At 54.2% G+C, this 17,650-nt stretch overlaps 1 protein-coding gene across 6 annotated transcripts in view; it reads right to left on the reverse strand.

The window, feature by feature from the left end:
- Positions 1-17,650, reverse strand: part of LOC147632694 (AP-1 complex subunit gamma-1-like) — a 143,939-nt gene that overhangs the window by 50,136 nt on the left and 76,153 nt on the right. The gene's annotated exons all lie outside the window — the stretch shown is intronic.

Below are 17,650 nucleotides of genomic sequence, written 5' to 3' on the forward strand. Positions count from 1 at the left end.
TGGCGAGGAGGGGGGAGAGCGAGGAGAGGATGGAGAGGCATCTGCCAGAGGATAGGTGTCAGGGGGGGCCGCCGGGGGAGGCGGGAGGGGGGGGGCTGGGGGGGGAGAAGGGAGGGTGGAAGGAGTGCTCTCCGGGTGAGGGGAAGGGGAGCCGGGGGTCGAAGAGTGCGGCCCAGGATCCTCAGGAATCTGCTCCAAGGAGGGGGGGGCCCCCCGCGGGGGGAGGCGGGAGCGGGGTCTCCACGTGGGAGGCTCCACCAGCGTCCTCAACGGGCACTGAGTCTGAATCCTCGTCCATCGGGGTGGGACCTGCTGGCCGCCTATCCCTGACAGGAGCATAAGTGCGGATAGGTGCCTGTACGCCAGCCGGAGTCGCCTGTCCGCCAGCCTGTGCTGCCTGCTGGCGTCTGCGACGACGGTCCCTGCGGGCCGGGCGTTTCCGCCGGCGAACCTCCTGCCATCCGCCAGCCTCCTGGGACTGCGCGGCATCCTCCGCCGGGGCCTGCTCGTCAGATGATGGCGCCTGCTGCGACGAGCCAGGGATGTCCGGTCTCTGAAGTGGATGGCCACCCCTCGGGTCTCCTGCAGGGGGTCCGGAGGCGGCATAACGTGAAGGATGAGCCCCCTTGCGGGGACAGGCGCGTGCGAGATGGCCCATCTCCCGACATATGTAACACTGGCCGGGGAGGCCCGAATACTCCACGCGCTGTATCATATGTCCTCCAGAAAGACAAGGGAGAAGGATCGTCTTCGGGAGGGACTCCGGTGACGGAACCACAACCCGAATGGCCGGGAGTCCTGCTGCCCGAGCAATCACTGAAGCCGCTGTCTGAGGCGTCTCCACCACCTGCCCGAACGCCTTGCCAATGGATGACAAGAGGGGCAAGTACTCCCTACGGAGTCCAGGAAAACAGATAGTGACGGGGAAACCTGTCGCGCCTGCAAGCGGGTCAGAAGCGGGGTCGAAACCATGAGTCCATTGCGCCAGGAACGCCCGGGAAGAGCGGAGGGCAATGGGGCTCCGAGCCAGCACCATCTGAGCTGCCTGTGGGGACTCGAAATCCACCTGATAGTAGCCACGTCCCAAAAAATCCACGCTGACGATCTTAGCGGGCACGCCAACAAGGCTGCCTTGCAGAAGGTCGCGAAGCTCTCTCCGCATCGGACGGCTACCCACTATCTTGCAGACCAAGGAGGAGGCCTCAAGAGCGGAAACTGTGGAAACAAACAACTGAAGATCTTCAGCTGTGAACTCCAGACGGAGACCGGAATCGGCAGGGTTAGTCGGAGCGGCTTCCATGGAGTCCTCCAGAGGGAAAAAAGCCAGAAACCGGGGTCACCAACGGGAGGGACACAGCCCTGCGAGGAAGAAAGAGAAGCGGAGGGCTACAGGATAGCGGGGGCGGGGCGGGGGGGGGGGGGGGGGGGGAGCTGAGGCGGGGAGGACTTAGCGGTGGGCGGAGGGGCGGGACGGAAGGGAGGAGAGAGAAGGCGGAGGGGGGAGAGGTGGCGGGGGAGAGAAGAGAGGGGGAGGCGAAGGAGGTTAGAGAGGCGGAGGAAAAAGGATGGGGGAAGGAAGTAAACGGCGGGGGGAGAGGCGGGGAATGCAGCGAGGAAGGAGGCGAAGGAAGAGAAGGCGGGGGGGAAGGAAGCGGAGAAGAGGAGGGAGGCGGGGGAGTGGAGGCGGGGGGGTGAAGGCGGGGGAGAACGCGAGGCAGAAGGCGGTGGGGAGGTGGCGTAGAGGGGCGCGAAGAAAGGGCGGGGGAGAGGGCGGAGGAGACCGCGGAGGGCTGGCGGGGGGGGAGAGTGAGGCGCGATGGCGAGAAGCAGCGGGGGGGGGGGAGGAGCGGAGCTCGCAGGCGAGTCAAATCCGTAGTATACAATGCCCTCGCAAATTCAGCTTGTTAAGATTCATACGGATGACAACCCGGCTGATCTATTGACGAAGAGTTTGCCTCCGGAGCGGTTTGCTCATTGCAGACACTTGATGGGCATTGGATGAGGCCAGTTTCAGCCTTGATATGGCCTTGTATATTATCATGTACATGCTGATTTTTCTTTTCCTTTACTTAAGGGCACTTCGCCTTTAAGTGGGAGGTTGTTGGGGTAAAGGCACTATGCCCACCCTTATAGTGTGTACAAGCCCATAAGTTATAGTACATAGTACACTTAGTACTTTTAATGTACTAAGTGCACTATGTGTACTAGTGCAATATACATGTGTGATAGGGGAGTCACACACTCATGCCTCATGAGTTGACTTATCCCCACAACTCTCTCTCTCTCTCTCCCTTGTTGTTTCTCTGTGTATGTCTCCCACATGACCTAATTCCTGATTCTCCCACATTTCTTTGGACTTCAAAATATTGAAGTATACTGAGTATACTTTAATCACTAAAAATTAGGGGTATTTTTAGTGTAAGCACACCCCTATGTAAAGCCCCCAAGCTAACAGACCTTGCATAAAAGAAAAAAAATCCAGAAACAAGATCTTTCTATTAGTTAACAAAAAACAGCCTCAAATGGGCTAAATAGAACCTCGAAGGGCTAGATACAAACTCGCATCCATGTACAGAGCAAGGGCCAAAGAACAAGCAAGGAAGAAAGATGCACTTCTCCTCTGATCTCATACAAGGGGTGGGGGCAAGGAACAACAACACAGGTGCTCTGTAGGGCCAAGTGGGCTCACCACCTCTATCTGTGAGAAAAGGGCTAGGTCGCCAAAGCCTCAAGAAGGCTTCCCGATGCTTCCGCATGCAGTCAGAGCCACCCTGCAACTTCCCCCACTAGCCCCGGAGGGTATGAATGATATCGAGCCAAATGCTCCTGATGGACTCCACAGGCGGAGTAGAGGTGCCTTCGATGACTTCAATGCATCGAGATCTCTAGATGTGCCAGGCTGCAATGCTGCTACAAATCTCCCATCTCTCGCACAAACCCGGAGTCCAGTGATCAGTAGATGGGGTTGGGACTGGTAGTGACGAAATGTAAAGGTGAGAGATTGAAGGGCTATTCCCCCCACCTTCCTTCTCATAAACCATAGCACCCTCAACCTTAGTGGCCCAAGAAATAGTGATACGGGTAGAGATCTTGTCCATCGTGAAAATGTGGAGAATCCGCTGCCAAACCTACTAAGCCTTCGGGCAATCCCAAAGACAATGTCGCTAAGACTTATGAGGGTGGCCACACCTCAAACAAGCTACTGGTCTACCGCCGATGGCCAACCACGTGCCCACAGCCAAATTCATGTGTGCAAGCAACCGCAAAAAGAGGGTGATCTTCCGAGGCTGACAACTATCTCAGAGCCTCTTCCAAAAATATGAGAGAAAACAAGGTGAGAGGCCCTGAGAATGCCAGTGTCCTGCTGCTGCCGGGGTGCCCTTGACCTCAGGCATCTAGATCCTGTGGCCTAGCCATGCAGTGTATGCAAAGAAAGGGGTACCGAGAGTCTCCTCCTTATCTGCAAGATCACGCCAAGTCCACTCCCCTAGGTCCCACTGGAGGTGCGTGAGGGGCTGACTCTCCCAAATCCATAAGCACCAGAGTCTCTCCCTGGCCACCTTAGCCAGAGGTGGGTGAATGTGCTACTCATGTCCATGAAATCCTATCACCCTCACCCTCTGCAAGGTCAATCCACTGAAGTCATCCAAGGGGGGCTCTGATCTCTCTAATCTGCCATGGGGTCCAATTGAAAAAGTGAGCAAGGCACAACTCTCATCCATGCCATGAACTGCCAAGAGAATATCATGCCTAGTAAACACACCCAACCACTATGGGGGCGTTGGGTTAGGCATAGGGGTCAGCCACTTCTAAGGAATAGCAGAGTTGATGTCGAAGCTGAGTCTGTCTCTACCCCAGATCCCAGCAAGGCCTCTCTCCTAAGCCTCTGGAGGAAGCTGCATGAATGCAAGCCAATCTCCAAGGGATCTAGTAGGTTCTGTGCCCAATGCTCCCCAGGATATATGAGGCCGGGCCCCAAGCATGTGGCCAGTAGGTAAACGGATTAGGGGATTCTAGATCAGGGGCTACCAAAGACGCTCCTCACAGCGGCTACCGGAACTGACTGCTGAAGGTTTGGCCTAAGGTGATCCCAAGCTCGTAGTAGGCTGGTAGCAAGTCTGTCCTCAAAAGTTGGGCTAAAGCCACGGGCCCGCATCTCTGTGAAGATCCATTTGGTGCTTTGCTGCCAAGGGCCCTCCAAGCTCGGAGTACGGGCTGAAATCCTGGCCAAGAGGAAGTCTTTCCAAGGCTCACCGCCTAGGAGAAGTCCTCCAACAATCAACTTGTCCAGCAGGGGCACGGCTTTGAATTGCGAGGTCGATGATGCCTAGGCCCCCTCTGTGCTGGATGATCACTCTCTATGCAACCTTAGCCCGGGCAGACCTCCCATCGATGCCGGCCCACAAAAAATTGCAGATCAACCACTGTACCTGACCAATGCAAGCTCGGGAGAAGGAACAACAATAAGTAATATACCACATGGTGGCAAGAAGGACCTGACTCGCCACCACCACTCTGTCGGCTAAGGAAATCCTCACCAAACTCCATTATAAAGTTCTTCCGAATGCTCAGAAGAAGAGGGGCTAGCTACTGCTCGGGTGAGATATCGATGCCCACCTAGCATCCAAGATAGCGGACTGGAGTGCCCCTTGGGATCCACTGGAAAGCCTCAACTGGGCGCCAACTAGAGAGCCTACCCAAAAACCACACGACTTGTGCCAGTTGATCTGCGCTCCTGATGCACGATAGAAGATCTCTATCGCCTTTGCGAATCTCTGAAGATTCCCCACGTCTCCGGATAAGTATGTTGCTGTGTCATCTGCAAACTCGAAGTCTAGTAGCTCCTCCTGGGTACGGATGGGGAGACACAATCCCTGGAGCCCAGTCTCTTGAGCTGAAAGAAAACTGCTCATAGCCTCGGCAACAAATAGAAAGACATAGGGTGAGAGGCCAAGTAAAGTCCAAAAACACCATGGATCCACTCCACTGGGAACCCCATCCGGTACATCGTGCCCTCCAGAAAGCCCCAGTCAACTCTATCATAGGCTTTCTCAAAATCCAGAAGAAGCACAATGACATCTTGCTGTCGCATCTTGGCCGAAGCTGTCCAAAATGCTCCGATCCTGAACAAAACCTGTCTTAAGTGTCATGAATCAAGTCAGGGAGGAATGGCCTTGGCTAAAATCTTGTAGGCGGTCCCAAGGAGGGTGATGGGTCTCCACTTCCGAATCTCCAATCTGTCACCACCCTCCTTAGGAATCAAGTGAATCAGACCCTTTGAGAGCCTCTCTAGCATGGTGCTTGTCGTCATAATCTCAGTGAAGGCTTCTCGAAGGCCGCCTTCCATGAGATCCTAGTGGCGAAGAAAAAAGGAAACTAGAAGCTCGTCCGCCCCCGGGCATTTGCCCCTAGGAAGAGCCGTCAAGGCCTTTGCCAGCTCCTTTGCTGTGAAGGGAGTCATAATAAGGTCCAGAGAGCGGGGGGAACCACCTCTCTTGTGTGCTGCAAGACCCTCTCTTGCGCATCCACCACCTGTGAGGATAATGGGGCACCATGAGGAGGCATCTGAAAAAGTCCGTGGCAATGGCTCTCACATGGGAGGGGGGGTCAGAAAGGATAGCACCATCCTGGCCTCGCAACCTATGAATACCATCTCTCCTCCTGTGGGGGCCAGCACTCAAAGAAACCCCCAGTGACTATCTCTCCGGCTTGGGTCCAGAACGAAGCTCTAGAATGATATTTGTACTCCACCCTCCTCTCCTCTATGGATCTGAGCTCTATACGGGCTGCAACTAGCTGACTCTCAATCCACGTGCTATTTGGAGAACTCTCCTGAAGTCGTTGGAGAGAAGCAAGACCTCGTTGAATGCTCCTCTCCTACTCACGGAATCCTGCCAATCTGCTACATGCTACCTCCTGCAATAAATTGTTGATCTCGCCAAGACCCGCATCCAAGATGCGTGCGGCAAAACCTAAGAGAAAATCTAGTCCCTCCCATATTTGCTCTATCTTGCTACAAATCTTAAGAGTCCTATATGAGGCTGTCTCGGAATCCTAGTGCTCAAGTGTCTGTCCTGCCTCCAAGGGTTCTCCAAGGACAAAATAAAAGGAGTATGATTAGAGAAAGTAGTGCCCGCTAAGATACCAATCATGCCACCGCGACCGCAAGCCCACTCATTCATAGAATCCATCAAGTTGAGACAGATTGGGACCCGTGCTCCTCCTACCAAACTACGAGAAGCACAGACTCTTGAGGCTATGTCCAAACTAAGGCAGGTGCCAAGGGTCCTATCCCCTAAGTGCTAGGATGAACTCCCAAGCAGAGTACTTTGAGCCACATGCGCACGGTGGCGCCCCTAAGCTCTGGAAGTTGGTTGGCGGCCCTGGCGCGGGCCAACAGTCTGCCACTCTCCACCAACAGTAGTGTTGTCCGTGGCCGGCTCCTGGTGCTCTGCTACTTGAGGGCTTGTATCCCTCCCAGCCCCCTGAGGAGCTCAGCTAGGACTGGGAGGGGGGGCCACCGGAGGCGGTCTCCTAAACTGGCGAGGACAAGCTCTAGCGAGATGTCCCATTTGTCTGCGTATGAGGCCAGAGTACTCTAATCTCTGTAGAATGGGATCTCCCTAGAGGCAAGAAAGAGAGATGACGTGCGGCACTATCTCCAGAGAGGCAACACACATACCAAGAGATGGAATCCCAACCGCCCGAGTGAGGGCCGAAGCGGTAGTGGGGGGGGATTCCATCACTCTCCCAATGGCTCGCCGCTCCACCAATCACCGAGAGAAGAGGAAGCTATTCCTTCTTGAGGCCTTGGAAGCAAACTGTCACGGGAAAGCCTGAAACGCTAGCCAGTGGGTCGGATGCTAGGTCGAAGCTGTGTTGCCACCTCACAAAGGCGGCTTGGGCCATACGCAATGTGACGGGGCTCAATTGCATGACTCTATCTGACGCCACTGGCGAGTCAAACTCAACCTGGTAGTAGTCATGCCCTGAAGGATAAATATTGGTAATCTTTACAGGCACTTGAAGGAGGCTAGCCCGTAAAAGATCCTTGCGTATGAAGCATTGGCCTGGGGGGCCAGAGTACTCTAATCTCTGTAGAATGGGATTCCCCTGGAGGCAAGAAAGAGATATGACGGTGTGACACGTTTTTTTTGTGCTTCGTACAAATGATATCTCTACAATTCCAGAAGGATAGGAATGCACTTGTGGGAGGTATAGGCTTGGTTGTGCTTGTATATGGTTCTATGTGGTTTAGTTTTGTTAGTATGAGACAATGATTTGCACTTGCTGTATATTGTTGCATATCATCTTCTTATTGTACAAATATAGCATGGTTGTCAGTGTGCTTGAGATGGTTTGAGTCTTTTTGTGCAAGCTTAGGAGGTGATGACAAACATGGAACATTCTTCTCACCACTTGGACTTTACCTTGCATCATTGGTCTTGGCAGCAGAGGAGGACAGAGTTTTGGTGACATGACAAGGATCTTGGTAGTGGGAGGGTTTGTAATAGTCACTCAGATGGCCAGGGCAAGCATTGGGCACTACTCTTGCAAGAGATTTCATCTTGAGCATTGATGTTAGGCATGCATATCAGGCATTCATCTCCATGGAGTGCGCTTGTGCTATTGGATGGGCACATGCATTGATGATGGTGAAGTTGGTGGTGGAGTTGATGGTTTTACCTATGTACATTTGTGTGCACTAGTTTGTGCTAGTGTATGCTATGGTATGCTTGTGTGTGACCTAGTGCCAGTGAGCTCTTTTTTTTTTTCTGAGAAAAGATCCTTTCATTAGTTATATGAAAAACGCCCATAGGGCTACAAAACATCTCGCTTGCTCATAAGAGAGACAGAGCAGTGAATATGGCATGGCAGCCTGGGAGACTCTCCCTAGGTGCTGCAAAATACAAGCATCAGTACAAAGAACTGAGAGGCTAAATCATACAATAGGGGGGGGGAAGAGCCAAACAGGTGGCCTGTAGTGCCAACGGGGGGATCCCGTGTGTAAGGTGTAGAAAGGGCCACAGCGCCAAGTGGTGTGAAAGGCCTGGCGCCGTAAGATCGCCTCATCCGAGTCTCCCCGGATGCGGTCGTACTGTCCTCGCAGGGTGTGGATCAACTCCTGCCAAATCCCCCGTACAGTCTCTGCTGGTGGCTCCAATCTCCCCTCAAAGGCCGTAAAGCACCGGGCCCTCCAGGTGAACCAGATGGTGAGGCTGCTGAGGAGCTCCCATCGTAAATCCCTCTCCTGTGTCCAGCTGGCGGACGAGAAATCCGGTGCCGGAACCAGGCGAGGCTGGCCCCTAATAAATCTGATGGCCTGACTGCCCTGCTCCATCTCATAGCCCATAGCAGGCCCTGACGAAGTCGACCAAGCAGTGGCACCCCACGTAAACATACCCTCTGGAGAGAGGGGGGCCAGAATACGCAGCATCCGCAGCCAAATCTGCTGCGCCTGAGGGCAATCCCAAAGGCAATGTCTCTGTGTCTCCATAGGGTGGCCGCATCGGACGCAGGCCGCCGGAAGACCGCTGTAAATAAGCCAAGTACCAACTGCTGCGCCCCTGTGGGCGACCAGCCACTGAAAAGTCGAGATCCTGCGGGCCTGTCGACTAGCCCAGAGCCGAGCCCAAAAATCCTCCAGGAACTCCTGTGAGAGTCCCTGTAGTCGCCAATGCCCCGCTGCCGCTGGAGAGACTGTCCTCCTCGCCGTCAAAATATGCCACCCCAGCCGAACAGTATACTGGAAAAAGGTGATCTCTGTGGCCTCAAGGGATGCGTAAGGATCATGCCACTCGTACTCCCCGGGGTCCCACTGTAGCCGGGCCAAGGGGCGCGCTGCATATGCCCATATGCGCCAATCTGGGAGCACATCAGCAGGGTCGGGGTCAATATGCCACTTCCGAGAAGCGGCGGCCACGACCCGAATCCTCTGAAAGGTGCACTCTGCAACCAAAGGCGACTCCACCTCCACTCTCTGGAGTCTGCCCTCATCCTGAATCTCATAGTAGAGGCAAATGCCATCCTCAGTGCAAGCTCTGACAGCAATCAGGATCTCCAACTGTGTAAAGGCTCCCATCCACCGTGGGGCCACTGGCTCGAGAGGCGTGAACCACTCCTCTGTGAGGGCCTCTTGAATATCATCCCTTATAATCAACCCCCCTCTGAAGTGACTCAGCCTCTCCACCTGGATCTCCTCTGGTAGACTGCAGAAGGCCTGCCAGTCTCCAAAACTACGAGCTGGGCCTGCCGCTAAAGGCCCCCAGGCTAGCCGAGGCCGAGAACCCAGCATATGATCCTGCTCTGTGCGAACCACTGGGCTCCAGATGAGCGGCTGTCTGGCCCGCTCCTCAACACAAGAAGGAGGTCGCTGAGAGAGCCCCGGTCTCAGTAGCTCCCAAGCTCTCAGGATACTCAAAGCAAATCTGTCCTCCCATCCTCTACTGAGGCCTGTCCTCCTCATCTCTATAAAGATCCAGCGAATCTCTGGTGCCCAAGTGCCCCCTGCTGGGGGCGCCCGAGCCTGCAGCCGCTGCAAGAGGAGCTCTTTCCAAGGCCTGGAAGCAACCCCCGAACGATAAGCTTCCCAAATAAAGCTCTACTCTGATCGACTGGATCTATAATGCCCAAACCTCCCTGAGCCAGCGGAAGTGTAATAACTGCCCATGCAACCTTTGCCCGAGCTGGCTGACCGTCCCGCCCAGACCACAGAAAGTTCCTGATCAGCCTCTGTACCTGGCTGATGCAAGAGCTCGAGAAGATCCAGCAAGACGTAATGTACCACATGGTCGCTAACAGCACCTGATTTGCCACCACCACCCTCCCAGCCAAGGATAGTCGAGCTGTACTCCAATACAAAAGCTTCTTCCGAATGCTCAGAAGAAGCGGGGCAATCTGCTGCTCAGGTGACAAATCTAGGCCAATCTGGCATCCCAAATACCGCACTGCTGTGCCTGGAGGAATCCATCTAAAACCGGGGTCCGGGCTCCATGCCGGAGTGGGAGCACTACTGATCCAAAAGGCCACTGTCTTGCACCAATTGATCAATGCTCCCGAAGCTGCACTAAAAACCTGGAGCGATTGCTCTGCCCGAAGAAGATTGGCCTCTTGGCCATGCAAAAATTGAAGGCACAGGAACGGAACGGAATGGAAATGAAATGACAATACAAGTGCAAAACAATGATAACCAAGAGTACTCACATGTAGACCAAGAGAGCTTGATGTTGATTTATTGACTAAGACTAGAAAGTACAATGCCTTTATAGGATAGGCACACACACTCTAAGTGTCACATGTATATGGGATAAATCCCAATATGCCACATGGCACTTACACAAAGACTAGACATAAAACTCACTTTAGACACACTAGAACACTCACTTTGACTTCATGTTCTAACACCCCCCGATGAAGGCAAGGTGAGAGACTACTGGAATGAGCCAAGAACAGAACATGGCAATGACGGACTACCAACCTCCAAGTTAGAACTAGACATAGTTCCCACACAATCTCAGAGGCAAGTGAGCATGGCTCAGAGGCTAGTGAGCATGGTACAAATGACTCAGAGGCTCATCAAGCATGGCTCAGAGGCTCATCATGCATGGATGCATGAACAACTCAGAGGTCTAGACAACTGGAGCAACCTGAGATCCTATCAAAGCCAATACATGACTCCACAATACATCCCCCTCCTGACTCCATAACAGAATGGTGGGGAGTCAGACACGAAAAAACAGGAAAGATTACAACATTTTAGGAGGACAATCCAAGGCTGTGAACCTTTATTGACTCAACACACATGATTTATTTGCATTCATTTTAGGGGGACTCCCAAGGCAGAGTACCTTCAACACACTCAAAAAACAAAGTCAAGATCATCCGGTGCATAGACCTCTTCATCAAGAGAGAGATCTTGGATGTGAGCAGTGAGAGCATGATTTGGAGTAGAGGTGTCTGCATCGTCTTCGTCTTCGTTGGATATAGTCCCAACCAAGTTGGCATGGTCTTTAGATTGTTGTTTGGCCAGCTTCTGGAAGCAACGATCTTCGGTGTGACCAAGCTTTCCACAGTAAGTGCACTTGAAAGGTTTGAAGTTACCTTTCCCTTTAGGAAACCTCCCTTTAGAAAATAGTGCATTGGCGTCAGGAGTATCAATATGCCTTCTTTCATGATCAAGAAGCATAGCAACCATGTCATGGTAGCTCATGCTTGCCACTCTTAATGCTCGTATAATCTCCCGATACTTAGGAATTTCTTCAATGCTCGTGAGGAGCACCGCGACTTGGTCTTCATCCCCAACTGGGGCCTTCAACGCAGCAAGTTGAGTGATGAGAGACTCCATATGATTCAGATGAGCGAGGAGAGAGTCCTCATGCTTCATCTGGAGTTTGAAGAATTCTTGACGGAGGAAGACCTTAGAATTGATTACCTTATTGCCAAAGAGACCTTCAAACTTCTCCCATAATTCTTGAGCAGTGGAATCAAAGTCAAGATGATGAATAACTTCATCACCCAAACCCAAACCAATGAGAGAAAGGGCTTTGTCGTTTAAATTCTCCCAGTGTAGAATTTTCTTCTCATCCGATTGTGGCTTTTTATCCTTGCCACAAACAACATTCCACACCCCGTCTTTCATAAGGATAAGACGCAACTTTGTTTGCCATGTCGGAAAGTTCTTACCAGTGAACTTTTCAATGAAGGCACTTGTTTTCGAGGACTCCATGGCAATCAACCTGCAAGTAGCAAATTCAGAGGTGGAACCTTGTGAACGTCAATACCTCGAGTAGGAAATGAAGCAGGGCAGCGGCCTGTTGAAGATAAAGCAGGGCAGCGGCTTCATAAATTCGTGGGCAGCTCCATCATCACGAACAGATCAGCATCAATTCAGGACAGCAATGTGGGGCAGCTCCTGCATTGTCTCGAACAGAAAATTACGGGCAGCAGCTGGGCAGAGTGGCGGCCTGAACAGGAGCGGCAGCAGGACAGCAGAGTGTGGCGGCCTGAACAGGAGCGGCAGCAACAAACGGCTTGTTGCAGAAATTCGTGGACAGCAGCAACGGCCTGTTGGAGAAGACGCGCAGGAATGTGGCGGCCTGGATTCAGGGCAGAATCGGGGCAGAATATGGCGGGCAAATCTGCAGCAATAGAGGCGGCCTGATGGAGCAAAACGTGGAGCAGAAATCGGGGCAGCCACTTGGAGAAGACGGGCAGCAGGTAGTAGAGGTCTTCAAGATGGAGGAGAGCATACTCTCTTGCACTTAGAGAAAGAGAGAGAGGGCATGGCTTCTCTTTTTGGCCTCCCTCTCCTCAATCTCTAGGAGCAAAGGAACCTGGCTCTGATACCACATGAAGGCACAGGAACGGAACGGAATGGAAATGAAATGACAATACAAGTGCAAAACAATGATAAGCAAGAGTACTCACATGTAGACCAAGAGAGCTTGATGTTGATTTATTGACTAAGACTAGAAAGTACAATGCCTTTATAGGATAGGCACACACACTCTAAGTGTCACATGTATATGGGATAAATCCCAATATGCCACATGGCACTTACACAAAGACTAGACATAAAACTCACTTTAGACACACTAGAACACTCACTTTGACTTCATGTTCTAACAAAAATAAGCCCGTGTCGTCTGCAAACTCAGCATCAAGCAGGTCCTCCCCCCGGACTGGGAGCTGAAGTCCTCTCAAACCGACCTCCTCTGCCGTCAAATACATGCTCATAGCCTCCGCAAAGAAGAGAAAAAGAAAAGGGGCGAGGGGACACCCCTGACGGACTGATCTGGTCAGCTCAAAACTCGGCCCCCGTCCTCCTGCAATCAACACCTGGCTGCGAGCTGTGGAATACAGAGCCGCCACCCCTCTGATCCATCCTGGCTCAAAGCCCAGGCGAAGCATAGTGCCCTCTAAGAAACCCCAATCAACTCTATCGTATGCCTTCTCAAAATCGAGAAGCATCACGACCAAGTCCTCGCCAAGAAATCTAGCTCGGGCCGTCGCCTCCCAGAAAGTAAAGGTTGTCAAGGATACTGCGCTCCTTGACAAATCCTGTCTGAGTAGCATGAATCAACTCCCCCAGGAACGGCTGGATCCTCAAACTCAAGGCCTTTGCTAAGACCTTGTAGACAGTATTGAGGATCGTAATAGGCCTCCAATGCCTAATATCATCTGATACTCCCTCCCCCTTGGGGATAAGATAGATCAAGCCCTCTGAAAAGCTCTGCGGCATCACCCCAGTGTCCAAGACATGCTGAAAGCCCCTGCGGAGGCCTGGCCCCAAAAGGTCCCAATAGCGCATAAAAAAGGCCGGCGTCAGTCCGTCCTTCCCTGGGCAACTATGTCGCGGCAGGACCCTCAAGGCCTCGGCAAGCTCAATCTCTGACAGAGGCGCACCTAGAACTGTACGCATACAGTCTGTGACCCTCCTCTGCACATGGGCCCACACAGTCTGTCTGCAAACATCTCGATCCTCAATGGCAGGCTCCGCTGAAAGCAGGTCTCTATAGAATGCAGTGGCAATGGCTCTGATCTCCCCGAGCTCAGTAGCTACCGATCCATCCGGTCTACCAAGCTGGCGGACTCCTGCTCGCGCATGACGGGGCCCAGTGATCTCAAAAAACTCTCCAGTCACTCTATCGCCAAGCTGCGTCCACTGAGAGGCCTGACGACGATAGTAAAACTCATGTCTCTGCTCCTCTACCTCTCGAACCTCCTGGCGTGCTTGGCTCAGCTGGGACGCCACCCACTCACATGCAGGCTGCTGCTCCTGAAGGCGCTGTAGCGAAGCAAGGCTGCGTCTCAGCCGATGCTCCCGCTCGCGAATCTCTCCCAACCGTGTCAAAGCTGCAGCATGCAGAAAAGAGCTAAGATCGATGAGTCCCTGGGCACACTAGCCCGCTGCATCCTGGTCAGAGCACTGACTATCATGCCAGATCCTCTCAATGTCCTCAGCGAGACTGGGATCTGTAAGTACCCTCTCTGGGATCCTCAATTGCAAGCTGGGCTCCCGTGTCCTCTCCTCCAATGTCAAGATAACTGGCGCATGATCTGAAAATGAGGTGCCAGCGAGAATGCCGACGGAGCCCCCTCGCTCCCCTAACCAGTCGCCCACATAAAAGCGATCAATCCGTGATAGATTAGTCCCTCCCTGCCGGCGATCCGACCGGGAGAAACTAAGACTGTCCTGAGACCGGGAGAAAGCCCCATGCTGCCATGCATCAGTGATCCTCAGTGACATGCACAACCGGTCCCAAGCTGCAAGCTCCGTGCCGTGCACTGTAACATGACTGCCTCCCACCCTATCTGCCGGGTCCTCAAGCATGTTGAAGTCTCCCCCGACACACCAATGTGCGGCCTCTGGCAATGCATCCGTAACCTGGGTCCAGAACGCTGCTTTGGCACTAGCATGATTGGGCGCATAGACGTTGAGCACGCCCAATAGCTCATCATGCATCCTCAGAATGACATACTGTGCTCTACCAGGCACAATGATCCCTCGATCCACAATGGCCTGCCGCCATACATCTGCAATGACCATGCATACTCCTCCCTCTCCACCCAAAGGACCGAACCCTGCAGACCAAAAAGTGTCCCATCTACCAAGCATCACCGAACCATATCTCCGGATCCTGCTCTCACCCAAGTGGTGCTCCTGCATCATCAAAATATCAATGCTGCCACCAACCAGGCATCTCTGAAGCTCCTGCCTCAAGCAACCACGATAGCGTATAAAATGTGCTCCGCCAAGGCCCTGTACATTCCATGAGATGATCCTCATGGATGCCCTGCTGAGGTGGATGCTGTCTCAGCCGTACGGCAGGCCTTCGCAAGCGGCTTGGATGGAGAGTAGTCCCCATCCGAGCGGCTGCGAATCTGCCCACCCGGTGTACTGCAAGAATCCCGGATCAGGCGCCAGTGGCTGTGGCCCATGGCGACTGCCTCCCGCTCTGACAAAGCAACCTCGTGTATACACACATATCCAGGGTCGCGTGCTAAGTCTGCCACTACGCAAACGACTAAATGCCGAATCCCTGAGGTATCCACACTCCCGGGATCCAAGAAAAAATGAGCCAGCTCCCAAAGTCGGCCTATCACATCTGTCACCTCCAGATTGCTCATGTGATGAGAAAACTCAACTGCCTGAGTCTTCAAAGTGCTGAGAGCGAGCTCTAGAGTCCACTCCCGGTCGCAAGGGCCACATAGAGGGAACGAGAAGGCCACCGCTGAGTCTAGTCCCTCCTCCCCGCGGGCCGGAGGTATCACTACATGAACTCGCGGATGGGAGCTGGCTCATGGGGGCCCTCTACTCCAGAAAGCCGTGTGAAGGTATAATCAAAAGCCTCCGAGCGCTGTCTAATGCAAAGGCGACTCAGTCGATTGCGGATAGATGAAATCCGTGAAGCCCTAATCGGCATAGGTCTCCTCTATGATGCTTGAGCGAGGTCAGTGCTCAGCGCTCTCCGGACTGCAGGTGAACGCCAGGGAACTGCCAGGGCCTCCCGGGAAGGTGAGGTGGGCGGAGGGGGAGGAGGGGGAGGCGAGGGGGGTGGAGAGGGAGCCGCTGCCGAAACCGGAGCGGAGGCGGGAGGAGGCGATGGTGGAAGCGAGGCGATGGGTGGGGACCGGGGGGGGTGGGGGGGGGTGAAGGAGGGGGTGCTGGCATCTCCTGGTCCTCAGTCGTCGCCGCGGGGGTCTCCTCCTGGAGGGGAGAAAAGCTGTTCCTCACGGGAACCCAGTGAGGCTGAGACTGTGGCTGCTGCTGCAGCGGTCTCTGGACGTGCTGCTGTGGCTGTCTCCCTCGGCGGCGCCCCTGTCTAGGCTGCCACTCCGAGGCCTCTGTGGCCTGAACAGGTGTCCCGGAGGCAGCCTGCCGAGCCGAATCTGTGGGCGGGCCATCAGTAGCCTGCTGTGGTGAGGGTCGGGGTCTCCTGCGAGGGCAGGCCTTGGCCAGATGGCCGACCTGTCTGCAAATGAAGCACTGATTCGGGAGCCCCGAGAACTCCACTCTCTGATCTATCTATCCCCCCCCTATCCTAGGTAGCTGAATGACCTTAGGAAGGGAGGAGATGTCAGACACCAACACTCTGACCGAAGGTAGCCCAGCTGCTCTGGCCACCACTGAAGCAGCTGAGGGGCCAGTCTCTAGTACCGAGCCCACCAATGCTCCGAGCCTGGGGAGGAGCGGAAGATACTCCCGGCGGAGTCCAGGGAAGCAAACTGTAACATGAAAAAGGCGCTCTCCCTGCTCCGCCCGCTGCTGGGTCAAATCCATGCTGCCAAGGTCTGAAGAAAGCCCGAGCACCCCTGATGTCAAGGGGACTCATGGCAAGGACCTTGGCAACACTCTGGGCGGCCTCGAACTCGATCTGGTAATGTCCACGGCCCAATAGCTGTACATCCAGGATCTTGCCCACATCTACAAGAAGGCGGGCCTGAAGAAGATCCCGGATCTCCCCTCTGCTGGGGCGAGTGCCGACTATACGGCAGATGGTGGAGTGTGCCTGGAGGCGTTCCACCTCTGCGGCGAGGCTCGCTTCCTCTTCTGGCGAAAGAGAAAGCCTGATGGGGGTATCCTCAGGGGCGGTCGAGGGGGCTGCAGAAGAGTCCCTCTGAGGTGGGGCGGGAGGAGCCTCCATCAGAGTCTGAAGCTGTGGCGAAGGCGGAGCGAATGCGATACCTGCAAGAACCGAGCTGCACGGAGAGGGAAGGCGGGAGGATTTTTTTTTTTAAAGAAAAAAAAAAAAGAAAAAGAAAAGAAAGAACCCTAGGGGGCGGAGAAAACAGCAAAAGCGGGGGGGGGGTTAAGGCGACGAAGAAACAGGGGGGGGGCGGGGGCAGCGCGAAAGGAGAGGCGGAGGGGGGGGGGACGGGGCGCTGACGAGGGGAGGGGGCGCGAAGGCGAACTGAAGCGAGCGAAGGCGAACTGAAGCGGGGGCGAAGGCGAACTGAGGGGGGGGGGGGGGGGGGGGAGCGAAGTCGAACTGAAGGGAGCGAAGGCGAAATGAAGCGAAGGCGAACTGAAGGGGGGGGGGGGGCGGGGGGGGGGGCGCGATGGCGAGTAGAGGGGGGGGGGGCGCAACTGCGCTGGAAGGCGGGGGACAGGACGCGAGGAAGGGAGGCGAGGGCGAGCAGCGCGAGCAGGGGGTGACGGCGGGAGCTTCAGCGAGCTTCGATTTCCTGTGTTCATTTCTAACAATTAGAAGCCTTAATTGAGTGCCAGTGAGCTCTTGTGTGACCTACCTATGTGAACAAGTGCCTAAGTGCCTATTGTGCTTGGGGCTCTAGTGTGGTGGAGATGGCATGGGAACAGCCCACAATAGTGTTTTAAATTTCACTTTTCAAAAACTAAGGTGAACAAGCCTTAGTCAATGGGCTTGGCAGGGATGTAGCCGACGGGATGGCACGCACTCTTGCATGGTGAACATGTGGCAGATTGGCGTGATCATCCGGCTGAGGTGGAAGGAGATGATATGGAGGCCAACTCCAACAAGGTATGGCCTTGGACTGACCTGGAAATGGCAAGTTTGATGGCACCATAGGCTGCCGACTACACATGGCAGGCTGGAAACGGCAAGGAGATGAGATAAGGGCTGCTCTTAGCAATAGCATGGGTACCCAAGAGCAGGCGATGGTGCTGAGG

Source organism: Cibotium barometz, chromosome 13 (genome assembly GCF_041138505.1).
Source record: "Cibotium barometz isolate CiBa-2024 chromosome 13, ASM4113850v1, whole genome shotgun sequence".
NCBI lineage: Eukaryota > Viridiplantae > Streptophyta > Polypodiopsida > Cyatheales > Cibotiaceae > Cibotium > Cibotium barometz.